The sequence below is a fragment of the Panthera leo genome, chromosome C2 (genome assembly GCF_018350215.1).
Source record: "Panthera leo isolate Ple1 chromosome C2, P.leo_Ple1_pat1.1, whole genome shotgun sequence".
Lineage (NCBI taxonomy): Eukaryota > Metazoa > Chordata > Mammalia > Carnivora > Felidae > Panthera > Panthera leo.
Window position 1 is genome coordinate 54169697 of NC_056687.1, and position 21239 is coordinate 54190935.

A 21239-nucleotide genomic window follows, 5' to 3' on the forward strand; every position below is an offset into this window, starting at 1 on the left:
ACTGTATGTGGAGCAGTGTACAGTGAAGCGGAGGCAGAGCGGCTCCGCGAGCTCCTCTCCACTTTCCCATAGAGGAACCCTGACTGGCCGCTGAGGGCGAGCCACACACACGCCCTCACGCCCGGCGAGCCCGCGAGGTAAGCGCCCCCCATCCCCAGCCCTTCCCGGGCGCTCTCCCCGCACTTTCTGTTTTCCTACTCACTTGCGAGCCGCCGGGCTGCAGCCCCAAGGACTCCGCGGCAGGAGCAGCGGCGGCGGCGGCAGCCGGTAGGGTGGACTTGAGGAAGACGGAGGGAACCCCGCGCGACCGGAGCCGCCGCTGGCCGCTCCGCTCCCCGGGCACTTTCCCCCTCCGCCAAAACTTTGGGTCGGGAGAGGTCGGGGGCGAGGGTCGCGGCGGCCGCGCCGGCGGGGGGCGGGGGGCGCGGAGGCAGTGCCCTGCGGGCGGGAGGCTGGGGGCCGGGCTGGGGAGTAGTAGGCCAGCCGGTGCCAGGCTGCGTTTGCAACCAGCACCTCTCGACACACAGGCAGCGCCGCCCGAGAGGGGCACGGGAGCCGGGGCGCGGGCAGAAGCAGCCCGAGGAAAACAACAACAGAGCCAGCCCTCACGCCGGCGGGCGGCTCGTGGCCGCCCGGGGAGCCCCAAACTTCATCTCGGCGAAAGTACGTGGATCCCAGCCTGCCGGGGAGGTGGGGCCTGGGGAGCTGGGGCAGGGGAGGAAGGTACGAGGAGCCAGCCCTCGGTGGATTTATTGAACGTTTCGTGTGCGTCGGTGACCGGGAACAGCAGCCCAGTTGCTCGTTCATCTGGAGAGTTGGGATTTGGGTGTTCCGGCCCCGCAGATCGGTGCCCTCTCACCCCCCACCCCTAACCAAATGCGCGGCGAGTAGAGAAAGTGCTGTTTTAGTGCCAGAGTAGCCAGGAGGAAGAATAGGGGGAGAGGGGGAAGAGGGCGAGGGAGAAGGGGAGAGAGAAGAGGGAGGGAAAGCGGGAGGGGGGGGGGACGAGAGCGAGAGAGAGAGAGAGAGAGAGAGGAGAGAGGAGAGAACGGGAGGGAAGAGAGGAGGGGGAAGAGGAGGAGGGAGGCTGTGTCAGGATTTTGCTTGAATGTGGGATTATGTTGTGTCAATAAGTTTAAGGTGGAGAGAGCGAGGCTGGGGGTGGTGGTGGAGGGGAGGAGGAAGGCCTTCGCTGTTTAAAGTCTTATTTCTGAAGGTAAGTTATGGCATTGCATGGTCGCGATGACAGAAAACTTGCAGATCCTTTATCCGGGGATGGGGTCGATGCCTCTAGAAAGAGCTCCCCAGTCGTCTTAAGCCACACTCGTGTTACACTGTTATTTGCTGCGATCCGGGTCGCTAGTAAATTACAGAAATCAGACTCGAGGTTTCTTTTCCTCCTCCACCTCGTCTCGTTCGCTTACCCTCAGAAATTTATTATTTTTTTTAATTTCTTGGTATTGTATGAAACTTAACGTAACTGTGACCAAACCCGAGTCCAGTAATTTACAAGGACCCTAAATCCAAGAATCTGGAACACGTTTATGTGTGAAATATCCGCGATCATTTCTGCTAAATGAGGAAGGTAAAACGAAACGATGCAAAAAGCTAAGACACAACATGTACGACAGAGGGGGGGGGGGGAGAGAGACGGAGAGAGAAGCTATTTTTTGCTTTCCTTTCTGTAGAAAGGAAAATAAAGCGTGCATTCCCCTTCCCTCCCGGTGTGTAGGGTCTAGTCAATATTTTAACTGTCTGAGGACAAATTAGTCCAGGTGGATCTTGTTGAAAAGTTTTCGCGAGGTGGGGTGGAGGTGGGGGCGGTACGAAGGGGAAGGTGGGTGGAGGTTGTGGGGGATGGGGACGGAGCGAGCTCTGCCACTGCTAATGGTCATTGGCCTGGGGCTTTGAAACCATTGCCTGTCCTGCTAATGACACGTCCAGTTCTCGTCTCCAGGCCGCCGACGCCGGGCTGCCGGCGCCTGGGGTACTTTCCCCACGCGGGGAGGGGCTTTCTTCGCCATCCCCTGGGGTTGCCCACTCGCGGCGTGGGGGCCCCACGCGCGCCCCCTCTCCTGCGCGCCGCCGCCACCTCTGCTCGCGCGACTTTTGTAGCTAGCCCGCGGCGAGGGGGCGCGGGGGGTCCCCAGCGCGGACGTCCCCGCGCGGCCACCCCGCGTCGGGCCCCACGCGCGCCGCGCGGTCCAGGCTCGGAATGGCAGCGCCTGGCCGGGCGGCGGTGCCTCCCCGGGGGGCAGCGGAGGCAGCGGCGGTGGCGGCGGGATCTTCGCCGGGGCCCGCGGGAGGAGGAGGAGGAGGAGGAGAGGGAGGAGGAGGAGGGGAAGGAGGAGGAAGAGGAGGAGAGGGAGGCGTTTTCTGCCCAGACCGCCGCCAGTTCGAGCGGGCACGGGGACGGGGACACCCCACTCGTTGCTCCTCCGTTATGGAAAGGTGTTTAGCAGACTTTTACGCCCGGAGTGTGGGATTTGTACTTCATTTTTTCTCTCCCCCCTCTTCCCCAAAGCAAGATGGACTCTATTCCCTTTCTCTTTCTCCCTGTGCCTCTGCCTCTGTCTCTGTCTTGTCAGCCTTTAAGATCGACATTTTGTACTAAGATGCAAACTTGATGGTGACCAGCAACAAAGGCGGGGTGGGATCCCTCGCTCCCTTCCTCCCTCTCGGTTTCCTAGCCACCCCCACCCCGACCTCCAAGACCTGGTGGCCCTGCACTTGCCGCCCGGGCTCTGGCGAATGTGTTTCCAGGCTCGGTTCCGATCTCCAATCTCGGGATTGTGACTGGGGCCGGGCGTTTGGGCGACGGCTGTGGCCGCCCCAGGTCTGCAGGACTGAGGGCTGCGCTACCTGGACCCGCTGCCGTCGCCGTGCTACCTCCAGCCGGCTCCTGGGCACCGTGGAGGCTCGGGCTGCCTATCGATTGCTATGATTTGGTTACTGGTGTATTTGTCCTGGGGGCGGCGATCACTTGTGCAAGTTGATGAATGATCGCGGTGTGGGTTTTGGGTTTGCAGACAGGATCAACTTTCAGCTTTGTGCATACGGGGAGTAGGGAGTGAGGGTGCTGGAGACACCCTGGAATGCCAGCTGGGCTACCCTCAGCTCTTTGAATACAGGGAGCTTCTTTGCTTGTATTGCTCCACAGTTCGCGCGTGGGGGTGGGAGGTAGACAGGGGGGAGGGGTTGGTGGGGAGCTGAACTCCTGGGTTTTGAGGACCTTCCTTCAGAGGTGTTGCAGGAGTTGGGACTCTATTGTAAAGCTCTACCATACTGATGATGTACCTTTATTTGATACTTTATAGGTCACTATCATATGACAAAGGCTTTGCTGCAGTTCATCTTCCTCCCTGTGTACTTTCCATTTGCCTTCCCGGGTAAGTAAGCAAACTCTTTCTACAGGGAAGCTGGATGGCTATTAGCAATGACCTGAGGGTCCTTACTGTTCACATGAGAAGGTGGCTTATTGGGGTTGCAACACCCCAGAAAGCTTGTCTCCCTGAGTTTCCCACAGCAGAAATCAACTTATGATACTTAGTATTTAGAATTCAGTTGCTGTTATTATTAAGATAGTTGAAATGTTTATTTCACATTTATCTGCAAGTGTCATTTGAAAACTTATTTTCAAATAGTCATTTAGTTGATAATGAAATTTTACAGAGTTGAAGGCCTAGGAAATTTAATACTAGATAATATTGTAGAAAGAATGCAGCCTATGAGTGGAGAGAATTATTAAAACCCCAAAGAAGCATTGTGCAGAATGCCTCTCTAATTATAGTGACTGACATTTGCTTACTCTTTCTTAGGTGCTCTGTCTTGGGTAACTTGTGCTGTTTGTGACAGTTATTTTTGTGGTGGGGAAGGGTGGACTAGGCAGTATAGTAAATCTAGTATTTAGATATAAAAGGCCTGATACAAAAGGCAAATAAACATTTCCAAATTAATCATAATTTTCTGCAAAATTTATATACTTAGAGAAATTGGGTATATTTTAGAAGCCTGTATATGCAATAAACAACGACTCAGAAGTCCCTTAAGCGCCTTTTTCAGACGTATGCCCCAAATGGAAAAATTGCTGAAATAACGTGTGGGGCAGCAAGTGCCTGAAAAATTAGTTTGTGAGAAGTAACAGTGTAGGTGAGGGTTTACAGAACGTGCGAAGGTAGCACGGTGAGCCCCAATTGTTTGCAATTTGCCCCTCAATTGTAAAGAACACCTCAGGTATTCCAAATTGCTGATAAATTCAGAAAACTGGTTGTACTAAATGTGTAAATCAGTTGTACTACTTAATCATGTTACTGTAGTGAAGATGGAGTTTGTATTTTGTGAATGAAGATAGACTTGAACTCAGTTTTCCATAAAAGAAAAAGGAAAGGGGCCTTATCTCTTTGGGATATTATATTACTATTATATTTGTTGCTAAAATGTGGTTTTAATATTAAGAGGAATTGAGGACCATGCCTCTCTGGTAGTTTCCGTATAGTAGCAAAATGTACTTTGACATTGCTGAGAACCTTAGGTGTTTAGAAGCTCGGTGTCCAACATCTTTCATGGAATGTAAATATCACATTATTTCAGATAGTTAAGAGAACCTCTTAATGTGTCACATACATAACAGTCTGATTGGAACAATCAGAATGAGATGGTTCTGTAAGATGAATTTAGTGCACACCAAAATATGTGGATTTCAGTGTCTTTGATTTTTTTTTTTTAAGCTTGTTTGCAAGAGAAGTTTTTCATTTTTGAACATATGGCAAGAGTATTCAAAATGCATTCCTGATTTACTAAAGAACACCACATTTATACATGTGAGGCACATTATTTTGTTCACTGGAGCAAACTTTTAATGTCAGTTTTTTTCCCCATGGAAATATGTTTGACCAATTCAAAATTTAAAATGGGAATCAGTAATTTCCAGAATAAAAGCGATCTGATGAGCTCTTGAATTTCTTTGAGATATCAAACAACTGCTTCATTAAAACAATATTTTCAAGAACTGGCCTGGTCTTTGAAGTCAGAGTAGTTTTTGTAGTGTAAAACTTGTAATAGTGATCTCAAAGAAGTCACCCTGACAATGAATTACCAGATATTTGCATCTAAAACATATTTATTTGATTTGAAGCTTAATTATCAAAATAAGAATTTAGATAGAGGTTTTGCTATTTTATTGCCAAGAGTTTTCAAACTTCTCATTTTATTATTCCACTTATCTATATTAAGTTTTGAAACTGAAGTCTTAATTTGCATTTCACATTTAATGCTAGCTATTGAAAAAGGGGTTCATATATGTTGTTTCTTAGTGCTACGTCCTTTAAAGGTACCCTGGTGGGTTAAGTCCACTAGAGACTTCGATATTAACAAAAACTTGCAATTTTGACACCTTCCTTTTTTTTAATTCATCTGATCTTTGCGTCTAAATTAAAAAATAAAGTTCTGGGTTTAGGAGTTTGTGAGATGGTTTTGCCTTACACATATAGCTGTGCTATACAACTTGGAAAGTGTATACCTTTGACCTACAGATCTGATCTTTATGCTTAATCCATTGAAACAGAGATTTGTTTAGACATTGGAATTAAAACACAGCTTTGAGTGAAAGCTAATATGAACAGGTAATTATGGTTTGCTTATGCTGTAACTATGTAATTGATAAGGCTTTTTGTATGTCATTAAAAAAGAAGGAATAGTCTCAAAACAATGTGGCACAATTCATGAAAATCTAACTCAGCAACTAAAGTATAAAGTCATACTTTTCAGTAAAATTACAAACATAATTTCTAATTAATCATCAGCCAACATGCTAAAAGTTTACATTTTCCTAGATTTTATAGAGCATGGGTAAAACAAGGGCCATACTTTTAACTGGATCTTAACATGAGTATCAACTACTTTTATATTAGAAATCTTTAATGGAAGTAATAAAGACTTCATAGTTTAACCCTACTAAAAAAACTCTTTGAAAATAGCCTTGTTATCGACATACTTGTACGAAAGGAAATCCTTGATATTATTAATGTCTTAAAAAGTGCAGAAATGTTTAAAATTGTGATATTTAAATGTTTTAAGTTACTAAATTTAGGCAATTAATTTTGGCATATTGCATCATGACCAGTATGGCACACCTGTATTTTAAGATTTAATCTCTTTTTTTTTTTTAAATGCTTATTTATTTTTGAGAGGGGGGGGGGCAGAGTGTGAGCAGGGGAGGGGCAGAGAGAGGGAGACACAGAACCCAGAGCAGGCTCCAGGCTCTGAGCTGTCAACACAGAGCCCAATGTGTTGGGCTCCCAACTCACAAACGACGAGATCATGACCTGAGCTGAAGTTGGATGCTCTACCTTACTGAGCCACCCAGGCGCCCCAAGACTTAATCTTAAGCAGTGCTTAACTTAAGAAAGAGACACTTTTCTTGAACTTGCAGTGTGAAGTCCACCTCATTTTTTAACATTTTACCAGAGGGCATCTTTTAAAATAGGTCCAAGTGATAGCTTTTTTATATTTTTCATCAACTTTCTTCCTCTCACTGAGAAATGAAAACAAACCCAAATTATAAAAACATTGTAATTTTATTGTTTGGTTTTTATCACGTGCCCCAGGTATACTGGATACTGGTGGTCTTCAGGCTATACTTTGAGAAGCACTGCTCTGAAGGTACTAAGGATTGAAGCTAAAGATTGAATGAATCTTCCGGCTAGAAGATTCTGTGACCGTAATTCAGTCAGTGGGTTTGTACTACCTCAGGGGCAGTCATCACATACTGTATCGAATTGTAGGGATTTCTATATATTAAGTTATACCTGAGGAAAGCACTTTTTGAGTACAGCTTCACTCAACATTCATATGTGTTCATATTATCCTTTAGAAGGTAATTACAGTTTCTTGAAATGCCAGGACATCATGTTAAAACTGTAAGGATATATGCAGAAAATCCTCATGTATTAATGGGGATTGTTTACATTTTTTTTTCTTTCAAAGGAAAAGATGAGATGAGAGAACTGGAATAAGTATCAGTTACACAATGGAAATACAAAAGAAGGCAAACCAATAACAAATTCTACCTAAAAGTTATAAATACAAAGATGAAAGACAAAAGGAGTGAAAGACGTAAAGGATTGATTATAGACCATGAAGCATTGACACACCTACCAAAATATAAACTTAATAAGTTAAAATATGTGAGTCACTTCAAGGATCTAGATAATGAAATAACTTCAGGTTCTGAGAAGGTTGTATAGAATACAAAGTAAAAAGAATGAGTTGGATTTTCTCAAGTCTTAGAAAAATAAAATGATACTGTAAAATATTGATTAAATAATTAAACCAATAGTTAAATATGGCCCTTAGGTGAAGATTAGGGAATAAAAGAGAAGTTCCTAGAATGGAGTAACTGAGATCATAAAATGGACACAGAATGTTGGGTTTCTGGTAAAGGGAATAACTAAAAAAACCATCGATAACTTATTTCAAAGGAGAAATAAGAATGAGGGTAAAATTGTTTAAAGCAGTTGTATTAAATGTTTTTCACTGACATGTATGGTAAGAAATACCTTTTATATCCTAATCCATGTATAAAAACTGTAACGAAAGTTTCCTTGAACAGTATTAAGGGCAGTGCACTCTGATATTTTTTATTCCTATCTAATCTTTATAAATCTGATGTGTTCCAAACTATTTTATTTAAAAAAATCATGATGTTATTTACTAAATTAATCTTAAGATTTACATTTTGAAAAACACAAACCTGGAGGACTTGTTAAAAATGAAGGTCCCCAGGAGTGCCTGGCTGGCTCAGTTGGTGAGTGTGCAACTCTTTATCTTGGTGTTGTAGGTTCGTGCCCCACACCGGGTGTAAAGATTACTTATTATTGTCATTATTTTTAACATTTATTCACCTTAGAGAGAGAGCGCGCGCGCAAGAGAAAACCACAGAGTGTGAGCAGGGGAGGGGCAGAGAGAGAGGGAGACACAGAATCTGAAGCAGGCTCCAGGCTCTGAGCTGTCAGCACAGAACCCATTGCAGGGCTCATACCCACGAACTGTGGGATCATGACCTTAGCCGAAGTCGGATGCTTTAACGGACTGAGCCACCCAGGTGCCCCCGGTGTAAAGATTACTTAAAAATAAAATCTTAAAAAAAAATGGAGGTCCCATATCTAGATAAGTGTGAGAGGTGGGGCCCAGGAATCTGCATTTTAACTAGTGCTTCAGTGATTCTGAAGCAAGTATAAGGCACTCTAACACACTTTGAGAACTCTGGTGTAGGGGACAGGTGGCTAAAGAGTGAATAGGAAGGAGTCATACACTGAATGTGGGGTTAACGTTCTTTGATGAGTTCTCTTCCAACTTCAGTCTGTGACTGTATTTCAGTCAGCATGTTTGCAATTTTGAGAGAGCCCTTGTCACCCTCTGTTGATATTCCTAGAGTAGCAGGTGTAGTACAAGGAACAGAGGCTTTGAAGCCAAAGATCCCTGAATTCCACTACTGTTGCCCCTCTTGCGTACTGACTGAGGGAAGTTAAGCATGTCACTACAAAATAAGCTTCCATTATTATGTGCAAAAGGGCGTATTAATATTTACCATGTAACAGAATGAGAATTACTGTAGACAGTAATGTCTGCTATGACCCTTATTCACAGACAACACTCAATATGTATATTTTTATAGTTGTATCTCACCTCATCCCAACTTCCACTAAGTTTGAAGTTTCTTGAAGCTGTGCCTTTTAGTTTTTTTTAACATCCTTTTCTTTCTTTCTTTCTTTTTTTTTTTTTTTAAAGTAAACTCTATTCCCATCATGGGGCTTGAACTCACGGCCTCAAGATCAAGAGTTGTATGCTCTACCAACTGACCAAGCCTGTGCCTTTTAATTTTTGTTTTCTATAAAGTACAATTGACCATTGAACAACACTGAGGTTGGGGTGCTAATCACACCCCACTCCTGTGCAGTCAAAAATCTGCACAGAACTTTTGGTTCCCCGAGAACTTAACTACTAATAACCTATTGTTGACCAGAAGCCTTACTGATAACATGATCACATAAACAGTCGATTAACACATAATTTGTATGTTATACGTATTATATGCTATATTACAATAAAGTAAGCTAGAGAAAAGCAAATGTTATTAGGAAAAGCATAAGGAAGAGAAAATACATTTATAGTACTGTACTGTAAATATCCATGTATAAGTGGACTGACTTAGTGTTCAAGGGCCAACTGTAATTCTCAACCCTGGTGTCAAGAAACACTGGTGCATTTTTAACTGGATGTGAGGTGTTAGATAAACACTTTATTACTGAAGAAGGAAATAGTAAGAATAACAAGGATAAAAGATAAAAGGGTAAAAGTGATGAATAACTGAGGCATGCCATAGTTAAGTATGGTGCCCCTTCTAATTTGGGGAATGATTTCCCTACCTCTTTAAAAAGACAGCACAGGACAGGAGGATAGCTCTTTTCATATTTCAAAGTGGTTAGTCAACAGCACTGGGCATTCTCTCTGGTGACTTTAGCCCATCTTGGAATGTCTTAGAGCATCAGTTCTCAAATTTTCTTCTGCTTCAAGACACATGTGACTGATGTTTAACATAGGGTGTTCTAATTTCCCTGGTTATAGACTTAGATAAATTATGTGGTAGTTCTCAGTGTGAGAAAGTCACTTCATTCCTTATCAAGAAAATATATCAGAATATAAGTGAGAGTGATACATTATAATGAAAACTTTGAATACACCCATATGCAAACATGTCAATTTCTTTATAAACTGTGGTACTTTGTTCATAACTAATTACTTGAGCATTCCTCACAACCAGTTAAAACTTACCCTTGTGTCAAGGCATGAAGATTGAGAAGCATTACATCTGGAGTGCGTAACAAATTACATTGCACAGAATAGGCACTTAAATAAAAAAGAGGGGCAAGCTAAGGAGAAGATGAATGGGAAATACACAAAATCCCTGAAATCTCAAACAATGTGAAAACCAAAAGCTAGGAAAAATGCAACATGTGGCTAAATGCAAAGGAAGTACAAAAGACTATGAGTATCAGGGTTCTCAGACTTTCCTATCATACTCAAGTACTCATTGCCTCTAACATAGACATTCATTTAATTTATTTGAATAAATTAAAGTTAAAGAACTTTGTATTTCCTAATTTTTAAGGTTACATTTGCCAGGAACATCTTTTTACTTTGCTATATTTTAATTTAGCTTACTTTTTTTTTTTATCTCTAATACATTAATAAACTATATATTTTGCAAATGTCTTTATACTTTGATGTGTAATGATATTGGATATACATTCACAGTCCTTTATCTGAAAAAATCTCTGAAAAACTAATTTTTTTTTTCCTCCAAAAGTTTGGTTTCAAAACTCATTTGGTGGTAGAACCTGACCCAAACCGTCATGGCCTTGTTTGAAGTAGTTGTAAAGCCTACTTAGAAAGGATGTTCGCATATTCTGCTGTAGAAATAGTAATGTATTTGGCTATGAGGTGCTATCGTAGATCTAGCTAGGAGTGTTACGTAATATATGCTGTCCTCTCCATCTGACCTTTAAGACTCACAAAAATCTGAAGCATACCTGGACCTAAGGGTTTCAGATAAGGGACTGTGATCCTATTGTATTAACTTTCTTAGTTCACAGAGTGAAATTGTCTGGTATTTCTACCCATTTAACTCCGTGAATATCCTTTTGCTGATTTTGATCACTGGTCATCTGAACATGTTGAGTTCATTGTAAGCTGGTGAATCATGTAAGATAGCCTAACAAGACATCCAAACATTATATATTAACTTAGCCAAACTGTCTTTTGAAACCCTGTGGCTTCAGTCATGAGGGTGGAAGGCATCAGAGGTTATAAAGTAAGCTAAGCAAAATGGTAGTTGACGTTTGTACCTCCTAAGTTGAGTAAAGTGAAGGGCTCCTAGGTAAGGAAAGATTAAACACACACACACACCCACCCCACTCCACCCCACCCGTTAGTTGAACTTCACCTGTCCATTTTGACATTGTGATTCCTCTTTTGTATTTGTTGTAGTTGTTAGTTTATTAAACACACACACTGAAATCTGTACTTGAAACTTTTACTTTGTTGGACGTTTCTCATATAATGGTGAACAAAATTTAGGCTACTTTCATTATGGTTTACTGTTATGAGAGGTTTCATGAAGGGTTATATTTCCTTTATTATATTGCCACTTGCACATTTCTTCTATCAGAAAAGTAAAAAAGAAAGTGTTTTATGCAAATTTAGTCTAAGGTGAGAAGGCCTTTGAATTATATTGTTTCATATTGGTTCTAGATACCTTTATTTTCTTTTTTTTTTTCTTTTTTTTTTTTTTTTTTTTTTTTTTTTTTTTTTTTTAAATTTTAGATACCTTTATTTTCAATAATTAACCGTGAAATGCTAAGTAAGATTTTTCCTTTGTACTTTTTTTTTTTTAAGTAATCTCTGTGCCCAATGTGGGGCTCGAACTCACAGCCCCAAGATCAAGTCAGGTGGTCTACTGATAGCCAGCCAGGCACCTATTTTTAATTTCCTATAAAACTACTATAGAAAAACGTAAAGTGTGATGTGAGGAAGAGTACACAGGACACTCTGGGAATAAAGTTAATAGCTGGATCGTGATAAAACTTCAATCAGTCTTCATTTATTATGGACTGAAATGGTTAATGGCCAAAGAAGGTTTTTCTTTAATTATTTTTTGATACAACTATATCCTTTGGGGTAGGAAAACCACAGGTTGAGTAATTCAGAGGGAGTCTTATTAGCAATGCTGATTCTTTTAATCTTAAAAAAATGCTGAGTTGTTTTTCAGCTTCTGGTGCACCTCCTAAAACTCACCCAAGTGTTGAGTTCTCATTGACTGCAAAGGGAATGTGGTAGAGCATGGAACAAAATAAGAAATTAATTCTCTACATCCAGCTGTCAAATTTTGATTATCTTTTGAGTTACTGAAGTTATATATTTTTTCTTTCTGATCCCCTCTCCCTTCTTGTTCCTGCCTTTTTTTTTCCTTCTTTCTTCTCCCTCCTTCTCTTTTCTCTCATCCAAGTACTAACTAGGACCGATCCTGCTTAGCTTTTGAGATAGGTGGCCATGGACTCTTCTCTCCTTTCTGTCCTCCCTGATGTCTATTTTTCTGTCTTTTCTTTTTCTTTCAGCCTTTTATTGTATTCACTCATGTGCAATCTGTGATCCTACCTACAAATATTTGAGAATGAGAGTATGGAATTGAACTTTTTTTCTTTTTACCATTTGATTTTAAAGATTTTTTTTTTTGTAGTTTTGAGTTACTTTAGTAATTATCACTACTCATGTAATAAAGTTGTTAACATATGAATTTGAGACTTACACAGTTCCCTACATAGAAATGTCAATTAGGAGGGGATTATGTGAGTCAAAGTCACCTGTTATTATTATGAAATAAATTGAAGTAAACTCCTTATCCAATCATTTTTGTGTTTTAGGGTGGTAGGATGACTATATAGCTTCATTTATATTTAAGGGAAAGTTAAAAGCAGATTTTTAGCAGAGTTTCCCACATACTATTTTACTTTGGGAGGAATTGAGAAAGATAATCTGGCCTGAGGGTGTTCTTATGAAGCACAAGTTTTATTTTTACTACTTTGTTTTTCACAACAGTTTTCTGATGAGAGGTAATCCTATTTTAGTGGCAAAGAAACTAAGGGTCAGGTTAAGTAACTTGTCTGAGGTCACACAGGTAGCAAGACACTGTCAGGATTAGGAGGGCTGTAGTCTCCTGGACTTTTTCTGTATTTGCCTCCTTTAGGGCCACATTCCAAGAGGTTAGAACTGAAAGGTTTGGGGCAATTTTAGCCAAGAATTCCTCCCAATTTTTCTTTTTCCCCAAAAGTAAAATCTTCATTTTGAAGTCATCGGGTTGGAACACTACTTTTTTTTTTTTTTTATGTTTTTTAAAGTTTTGTTTGTCAGCCAGGAGCCTGCCTTGGGGCTGGAACTCATGAACTGTGAGGTTATGACCTGGGCAGACATCAAGAGTGGGACACTTCACCAACTGAGCCACCCCGTTTATCCCCACTACTTTATCATTCTTAAGGGAGATAGATGAGAAAGTTTCTGAACTGGGGCCTACTGTCAGTTCTCCTCAGTGAGATCACAGTCAAAGACTAAACCAGCCCTAAACTGTGTTTATAAATTGACATTTAGTGAACTTTCTTTCTGGTTGATCTATCTATTATAGAAGTGTCTAATAACAAGTTACTGATTTTACTGTTTATTAATTCCTCTGGTACATCAGTAGAAATCATTTATTCTTTCATGAAAAGGTGAGTTTTCCAAGCTGAATGTTCTATGATGTTTTTACTCTGGTACTTATTTATTTTACTTACTTATTTTTAAATATATATATTTATCTGTATAGATATAGGTACCTTACATACTTTTTTTGTTATTGACTTGACAGTTCTATGCATTACTTAGTGCTCATGATAAGTATAGTCATCATATGTCACTATACGATGTTATTACAGTATGATTGACTATATTTCCTATGCTGTACTTTTCCTATGCTGTACTTTTCATCTTGGTGGCTTATATATTTTATAACTGGAAGTTTATACCTGTTAATTGCCTTTACCTGTTTTGCCCATTTTCCCATTCCCCTTCATGTGGCAACCACCAGGTTATTCTCTGTATTTAAGAGTCTGGTTTTGGTTGGTTCATTTGTTTTGTTTGGTTTGGTTTTTTAGATTCCACATAGAAGTAAAATCATACAGTATTTCTCTTTGGTATATTTAACTTAGCACAATACCTTGTAGGTACGTACATATTGTTTCAAATGGCAAGATCTCATTCTTTTTCATGGCTGAGTAATATTCTGTAGCGGTGGTAGTGGTGATGTGTGTGACGTCTTTATCCATTCATCTATTGATGGACACTCGGGTTGCTTTCATATCTTGGCTAGTGTAAATAATGCTGCAGTAAACATAGGGGTGCATATATCTTTTTGAATTAGTGTTTTCTTTAGGGAAATACCCAATAGTGGAATTATTGGATCATATGGTAGTTCTATTTTCAATTTTTTGAGGAACCCCCATACTGTTTTGCAGAGTGGCTGCACCAGTTTGCATTCCTGTCGAGTCAACAGTGCAGGAGGGTTCACATCTCTCCACGTCCACACCGGCACTTGTTATTTCATGTGTTTTTGATACTAGCCATTCTGACTGGCGTGAGACTCTGGAACTTTTTAATACAGTAAAACTTGGTTTGCAAACATAATTCATTCCGGAAACATGCTTGTAATCCAAAGCACTTGTATATCAAAGTGAACTTCCCCCTCAGAAATAATGGAAACTCAGATGATTCTTTCTACAACCCAAAAATATTTATATAAAAATGATTACAATACTGTAATAGAATACAAAATAATAAAGAAAATATAAAGAAAAATAAATTAACCTACACTTACCTTTGAAAACCTTCATGGCTGGTGTGACGGAGATGAGAGAGGAGGGTTTTTTTTTTAATGTTTGTTTATTCTTTGAGAGAGAGAGCCAAGAGGGGCAGAGGGAGACGTAGAATCTGAAGCAGGCTCCCGACTCTGAGCTGTCAGCACAGAGCCCGACTTGAGGCTCAAACTCAAAAACCACGAGATCATGACCTGGACCAAAGTTGGTTGCTTAACCTGCTAAGCCACCCAAGTGCCCTGAGAGGAAGGTTATTGGACAGGATGACTTTCACTGTCACTAATGGAATCATTACTATCTATTGGCTCAATGGATCTTTTTCTTAAGGGGACCAGTGAATACACCTGCATGGATGTTGACTACAGTACAGTATTAATAAACTCTTGTCATATACTGTATATAATGTAACTGACAATAAGGCAGCAGAGGAAAGGGTCTCTACCTGCAGGCAGCCTGACCTAGATTGAAGCAAAGCATTCCTAAGCTTACTCTTGTATGGAAAAGCTAAGGACCGTCCATAGGCGCTTTGAAGTGACAAAAAATACATGAGTGCCAGTTGTGGGCACCTTTCAACGTTCTGAAAAATCACTTATTTCTGCCAAACACCACAGCCTGAGACCGAGCATCCAAGCATGAGAGATGATCACCCACAATCCCAGAGAGAAAGAGAGACAGAGAGAGAGAGAGAAAGGAACCATTGGCTCAGTTGTGATCATGTGACGTACAGCATAACATACTACTCATATTGCAAGACATTGTTCATTTATCTAGTTAAAATTTATTAGAAATGTTTGCTTGTCTCAAATACTCGCAAAACAAGTTACTCTCAATCCAAGGTTTTACTGTACATTTACCAATATAACACGGATGGTGTTACAAAATAGTTTATGTCATTTGTTTTGAAAATAAGTTCAATATGAGTAGAAAAATTAAGCACATTCATGGACTTTATCATTTCAGAGTATCTGATGATCAAACATGAATTAGATATAGAGTTAGTCAAAAGTTACCCTGTTTTTAATTTTTTTTTTTAATGTTTATTTTTGGGAGAGACAGAGCGTGAGTGGGGGAGGGCAGAGTGGCGGAGACACAGAATTCAAAACAGGCCCCAGTCTCTGAGTTGTCCTTATAGAGCCTGACGGTGGGGCTTGAACTCACGATCTGCGATACCATGACCTGAGCCATGACCAACGCTTAACTGACTTGAGCCACCCAGGTGCCCCAAAAGTTGTCCTTTTTGAAGTGGCTTATGGGTGCTTTGATTTATTTTTACCGAAGAAACTTGTTTCTCCTGTGATTAAGAAGAGATCTGATAAATTACACATTTGTATACAAGAAGCAAATCATTTAGAAAATACAAAGTAACTTGTTACTTTTTTTTTTGTACCCCGAGCCCTATTCATCTGAAATTAGTAAATTCTATCTTTGCAAATTCAGCAAAATCAGAGATATACAGATATAGAAGATAAAAAATTTGTCATTCTTGTTGTTTTTTTACTGACTTGTCTTTTTGCCTGATCTGTGAAACATGTAAAGAGGATACTTACCTATTTTGGCAGGGTAATTTTTGTCAATGATAATCTTACTAAGGATGTGCCCTTAAATTGTTTTAGCCACATGATACTTTTTCAAAGGTGGTGGACTTCATTTCTTGTGTTTCATTCCCCTCCCCCACATAAACTACTTCTATACTGTTCTCTTTCAAGTAGGTGGGTTTTCTGGCACTTGACACCCTTCTTTCTACTTGTTTTCTTAGGTCATGTTCAAAAAAACAGTTTGCACATTAAGAAATTTGATCAAGTATTGGTGAGATTCAGGTAGCAAAACAACTATCGGTTTAATTAGCTGTGTATGGATCGAGTGCCTGTGGTGTGTTGATGCTGACTTCGATTTTGAGAATATAAAGATGAATATGGAATAGCCCTGTCCTTAAAGCACATGAAGTCTAATGGCTGGAAAATTCCAGTAGATGTAAATATCTATCATACAAGTTATTCTGTGTTAATTGTTTTAACAGATACTGCATAAAATAGTATGGGACCAAATCCCCTGAAAAACTAGCTAATTCCAACATAGGAGCTGAGCATTGAAATATGGGGGGAGTTTCTTGCCTGTTACAGTGTTTGTCCTAATTGTCATTGAGGTTGTAAAACTAATTTGGTCCAAGCACTAGAGTGGATTTAAAAAAATTAGGCCTCTAACCTTCATTTGGCTTTTATTTAAATATTAGTGCATCATTTTGTCTTTTGGTCTGTTTTTAAAAGGCCAACTACTTTGTTTTTTGTTAAGGCTTTCAATTTATATTAGAAAGTTAAGTTTCAGTCTCAAGTATTTTGGACTTCCTTTTAAATTATTTTTCTTAAAAAATGTTTTTTTCTTAATGTTTATTCATTTTTGAAAGACAGAGAGAGACAGAGCACAAGCAGGGGTGGGCAGAGAGAAAGGGGGACACGGAACCCGAAACAGGCTCCAGGCTCTGAGCTGTCAGCACCAGAGCCCGATGCGGGGCTCGAACTCACGAACTGTAACATCATGACCTGAGCTGAAGTCAGATGCTCAACCAGCTGAGCCACTCAGGCGTCCCAAGTTATTTTTCCTTTTTTTATTTATTGCTATTAATGTCACAATCTGTGATGACAACACTTTTGAAGTGAAAGGAAATGGTTGAGGATTCCAAATTATGTTAAAAGCACCTTACCTGGAGTAAGTTTGAACTAGACATCCAAACTAGGAGTCCAAACACATGCCAATAAAAATAGTATAAACTGCAATACCTGAGACTTGTTTTACTAGTTAGGAGTGTATTAATAAGATCTGTAGCCCACATATTAAACACAAAATGAGATTTTTCTAGAGAGAGAAAAAAGTGCTTTTCTATTCATGAGAGATTATAGATTAAAAGTGATGCCCAGATTTTCCAGTATGTTTTCTTTTTTTTTTTTTTAAGTTTATTTATTTTGAAAGAGAGATGAGCATAGTAGAGGGGCAGAGAGAGAGGGAGAGAGAATCTTAAGCAGGTTCCGCACTGTCAGCCCAGAGCCTGACACAGGACTCAATCCCACAAACTGTGAGATCATGACCTAAGCTGAAATCAAGAGTCAAAGCTCAACCAACTGAGCCACCTATGTGCCCCTAGTGTGTTTTCAACCTGTGTTTGTAACTGCAGTTTCTCTCGTAGTTTAGTAAGCCATGGCCTGGAGGGTACCCATAAGTTTGGCTTTTTTTGATCTGCTTTATGCTTGGTGATCTAGATCTGGTCTTTGGAGTCCTCTTTGACTTGATCAGACTTTCAGTATCACTTCTTAATCATCATTTTTGTGTTTATTTCACCTCAGAATTATATGCATTTTCACCTATTTTTATTTGTGGAATTCTTTTGACTGGTCATTTCACAATATCAGCCCAGTTTAGATTAAAACTGTTTCTGAAATATTCTGCTCAGTGTTCCAGTTGCCAACCTTGGGTGCTTTAATACCAAACAAAAGACATTCATAAAGAAGAAGCTCATCTGGGAAAATATTTCTTCATAGGCTCACAACATTGATAATGACCCTGATGTTTACATTAAAGCAGCAAAGAGGAACAGAGATACACAGAATAGTAACTTGTGAGTCCTTTCTTCTATTCTCTTTCTGTTTGGCATCACGGAAGTACAACTATTTAGATCTCATTATTTATCAGTCCTCGTGGTAATAATGAGCTTCTTTGTAAGTTTTGTGTATGGATATGCGTTCTCGTCTCATTTGGTGCCATATTTTAGCTGGCCCTTGAATAACACAGGGGTTAGTGGTGCTGATGCCTGTGCAGACAAAAATCTGAGTATAACTTGTGACTGTCCCAAAACTTAACCTAATAGGTTACTGTTGACCAGAAGCCTCACTGATAACAAACAATTAGCACATTTTGTATATGTATTATGTACTGTATTCTTAGAATAAAGTAGAGAAAAAAAAGTTAAGAAAATAAAAAATACATTTACAGTACTGTACTGTAAAAAATCTGTGCATAAGTGGACCTGTGCAATTCAAACTTATGTTTAAGGGTCAGCTGTAGTCCCAGAGAACATGCTCAGATTTGTTGTCAGTCCAGAGTTTTGTTTTATTTTAATAATTTTTCACATATAGTCTCTACATGAATAAGGCAAATGCATACAAAATTTCTTATAGCTTGCAAGGGTTTAAGGAATGGGATCACAGGTGAGGACAGAATTATATGTGTGAGGACCCGATCTCACATACAGTGATGAGTTTACTGCATAAGGAATTATGATCATGAGTCAGTTGTTAGGAAGTGAATGTCCTTTACTTTAATTTTTTTTAATGTAACTGTATATGTCATTCCTGACATATATTTCAAATACAGCTAGATGACCTTAAAGTCTAATATGTAGGTGTTAAGAATTTGGATAATTGGAACTTCATTAAAGATGTTTTCCTTGAAGTTTTGACTTAATCAGTTTTTCAAAGCTATATATTTTTATTGAGAAACTATAATCTCAGAACGCTTCATGTGTGTTTCTAATTGATCTTCAATTAGCAGTGGCTACTGATTTTACAGATTGAACAAGTTTTACTATTCCCAGGTCCCTATGTAAGTAATTAATGATCTGTAAAGTACACATGGGGGTGCATAAAGGAGTACAGTACTAATCATTTTATGAAGAAAAGCAATCAAAGAATTGTTCTCTGTCATATCTGTTTGGTAATTCTGGGTTCCATATTTGAATTGTCATTATTTTTTGCAACAGGTATTTATTGAGTTACCCCCAATACATAGGAATTCTGGGGTTTGCAGGATAAAAGGTTAATGGCTTTGGTCTCAGGATGTTTCTAGCATAGTAATGATACACATGTCCCAAATGTGAATGGCTAGTAAGGATGCTGTCCTATGTATGGCACACAGGGATGGGAGAGTGTAGGCGGTAGGAGTTGATTAGGGAGGAGAAGTTGGGATGGACCTGAACTTTGGTTGTATAGCTTAATGTTTAGACAGCCTTGCAAAATGCTTATTTGGGTCTATTAGAGAGAAGATTAATCTAGTGGACAACCCAGGCTAATCCCACCTTAGCCAGACAGTTCACTCCAAATGTGTCATCATCAGTCAAGCCCACTAGTGGCCCATGGGCTTTTAAAAATGCTATTTCCCTCTGCAAAAGAATTTGAGCACGTATCCTTGCTGTGTGTACATTTATTTATAAATTATATTTACTGGGTTATTCATATATTGTGTTTTAAAAAATATAGATAGCTTAGAAATAAAAAAAAACATGAACATAAAGAAAAATGCTAGTATTATCTACTCTAGTGGACTTTTTCTTGCTCATCTTGGAGTTCAGGAACCCCACTTTGGAGACTGTTGGTTAAACTTGGCAGTATCACCTCAAATGTAGGTTACTGTGAGATCATGGTCTTCTTTTTTTTTTTTTTTTTTTTTTTTTTAACGTTTATTTACTTTTGAGACAGAGAGAGACAGAGCATGAACAGGGGAGGGGCAGAGAGAGAGGGAGACACAGAATCAGAAGCAGGCTCCAGGCTCTGAGCTGTCAGCACAGAGCCCGACGCGGGGCTCGAACCCACGAACTGTGAGATCATGACCTGAGCCGAAGCCGGACGCTTAACCGACCAAGCCACCCAGGCGCCCCAAGAGATCATGGTCTTCTTGATTCGCTCACGTCTGTTTCCTCAGCCCCTAGAACATGGTAGAGCTCAGTAAATACTGTTGAACGAATAGGCAGAATTAGGCTGGTTAGTAGGGGTGACAGTCTAGCTCAAGCATGAGGGATCTGGCAAAAATAGAGACCATTTCTGCGCATAGCATTTTCTCCCATACCTATAAAAGTGCTTGCTACATAGTAGGGATTAAATAAATACTAGTTGACCAAGTACGGGTGTGGACAAGCATGCAGCTCAGCATGAGGGATCTGGCAGAGGCTATAGATCCACCGGCATGAAAAGGTTAAGATCCAGGAGGTCCCTTCAGCAGGGAAGAATATGGAGATGGACTACATATAGGTAGGCAGAAGGGGCACAGCCCCTGAGGAGGACACAGTGTTCATAAGAACAACTCTGAGGAATGGCTTCGATGGCCTCAGATGTGATAGCAAAAACTATGACCTTTGTAAGCATTAAAATCTGGATTTTACTCCTGTCTGTGTCCATGGCATCTAGGACATAGCTGGTAAGTGATTAATTTTTATTGAATTGCTCTGTTTTATACTATCTGTGTGCTGGATATGGGAGACTCTGAGCCTTCAAGCATGGGTCATCATCAAGATCAGAGGCCTGTAAATGAATCCTGCCCTCATTGAAGCAAAGTCAGCGATTCTGGGTTTGCCTCATACACAGATGTGTTTGTTTGTTTTTTTAATTTTATTTTTTATGTTTTAAAATTTACATCCAAATTAGCATATAGTGGAACAATGATTTCAGGAGTAGATTCCTTAATGCCCCTTACCCACTTAGTCTATACCCCCTCCCACAACCCCTCCAGTAACCCTCAGTTTGTTCTCCATATGTATGAGTCTCTTCTGTTTTGTCCCCCTCCCTGTTTTTATGTCTTTTTGTTTCCCTTCCCTTATGTTCATCTGTTTTGTCTCTTAAAGTCCTCATATGAGTGAAGTCATATGATATTTGTCTTTCTCTGACTAATTTCACTTAGCATAATACCCTCCAGTTCCATCCACGTTGTTGCAAATGGCAAGATGTCATTCTTTTTTGATTGCCGAGTAATACTCCATTGTATACATATACCACATCTTCTTTATCCATTCATCCATCAGTG

General features: G+C 40.1%; 1 protein-coding gene across 4 annotated transcripts in view; it reads left to right on the forward strand.

Annotated features, from left to right (window-relative positions):
* BBX (BBX high mobility group box domain containing) overlaps positions 1–21239 on the forward strand; it is a 282183-nt gene continuing 260944 nt past the window's right edge. For 3 of the 4 annotated variants that reach the window (XM_042955358.1, XM_042955353.1, XM_042955359.1), the window contains exons 1-2: positions 1–137; positions 3318–3389. The gene's annotated coding sequence lies outside the window, so the exon portion shown is untranslated. Of the gene's footprint in view, positions 138–527; positions 664–3317; positions 3390–21239 lie in introns of all 4 variants that reach the window. The other variant, XM_042955354.1, reaches the window with a different exon arrangement.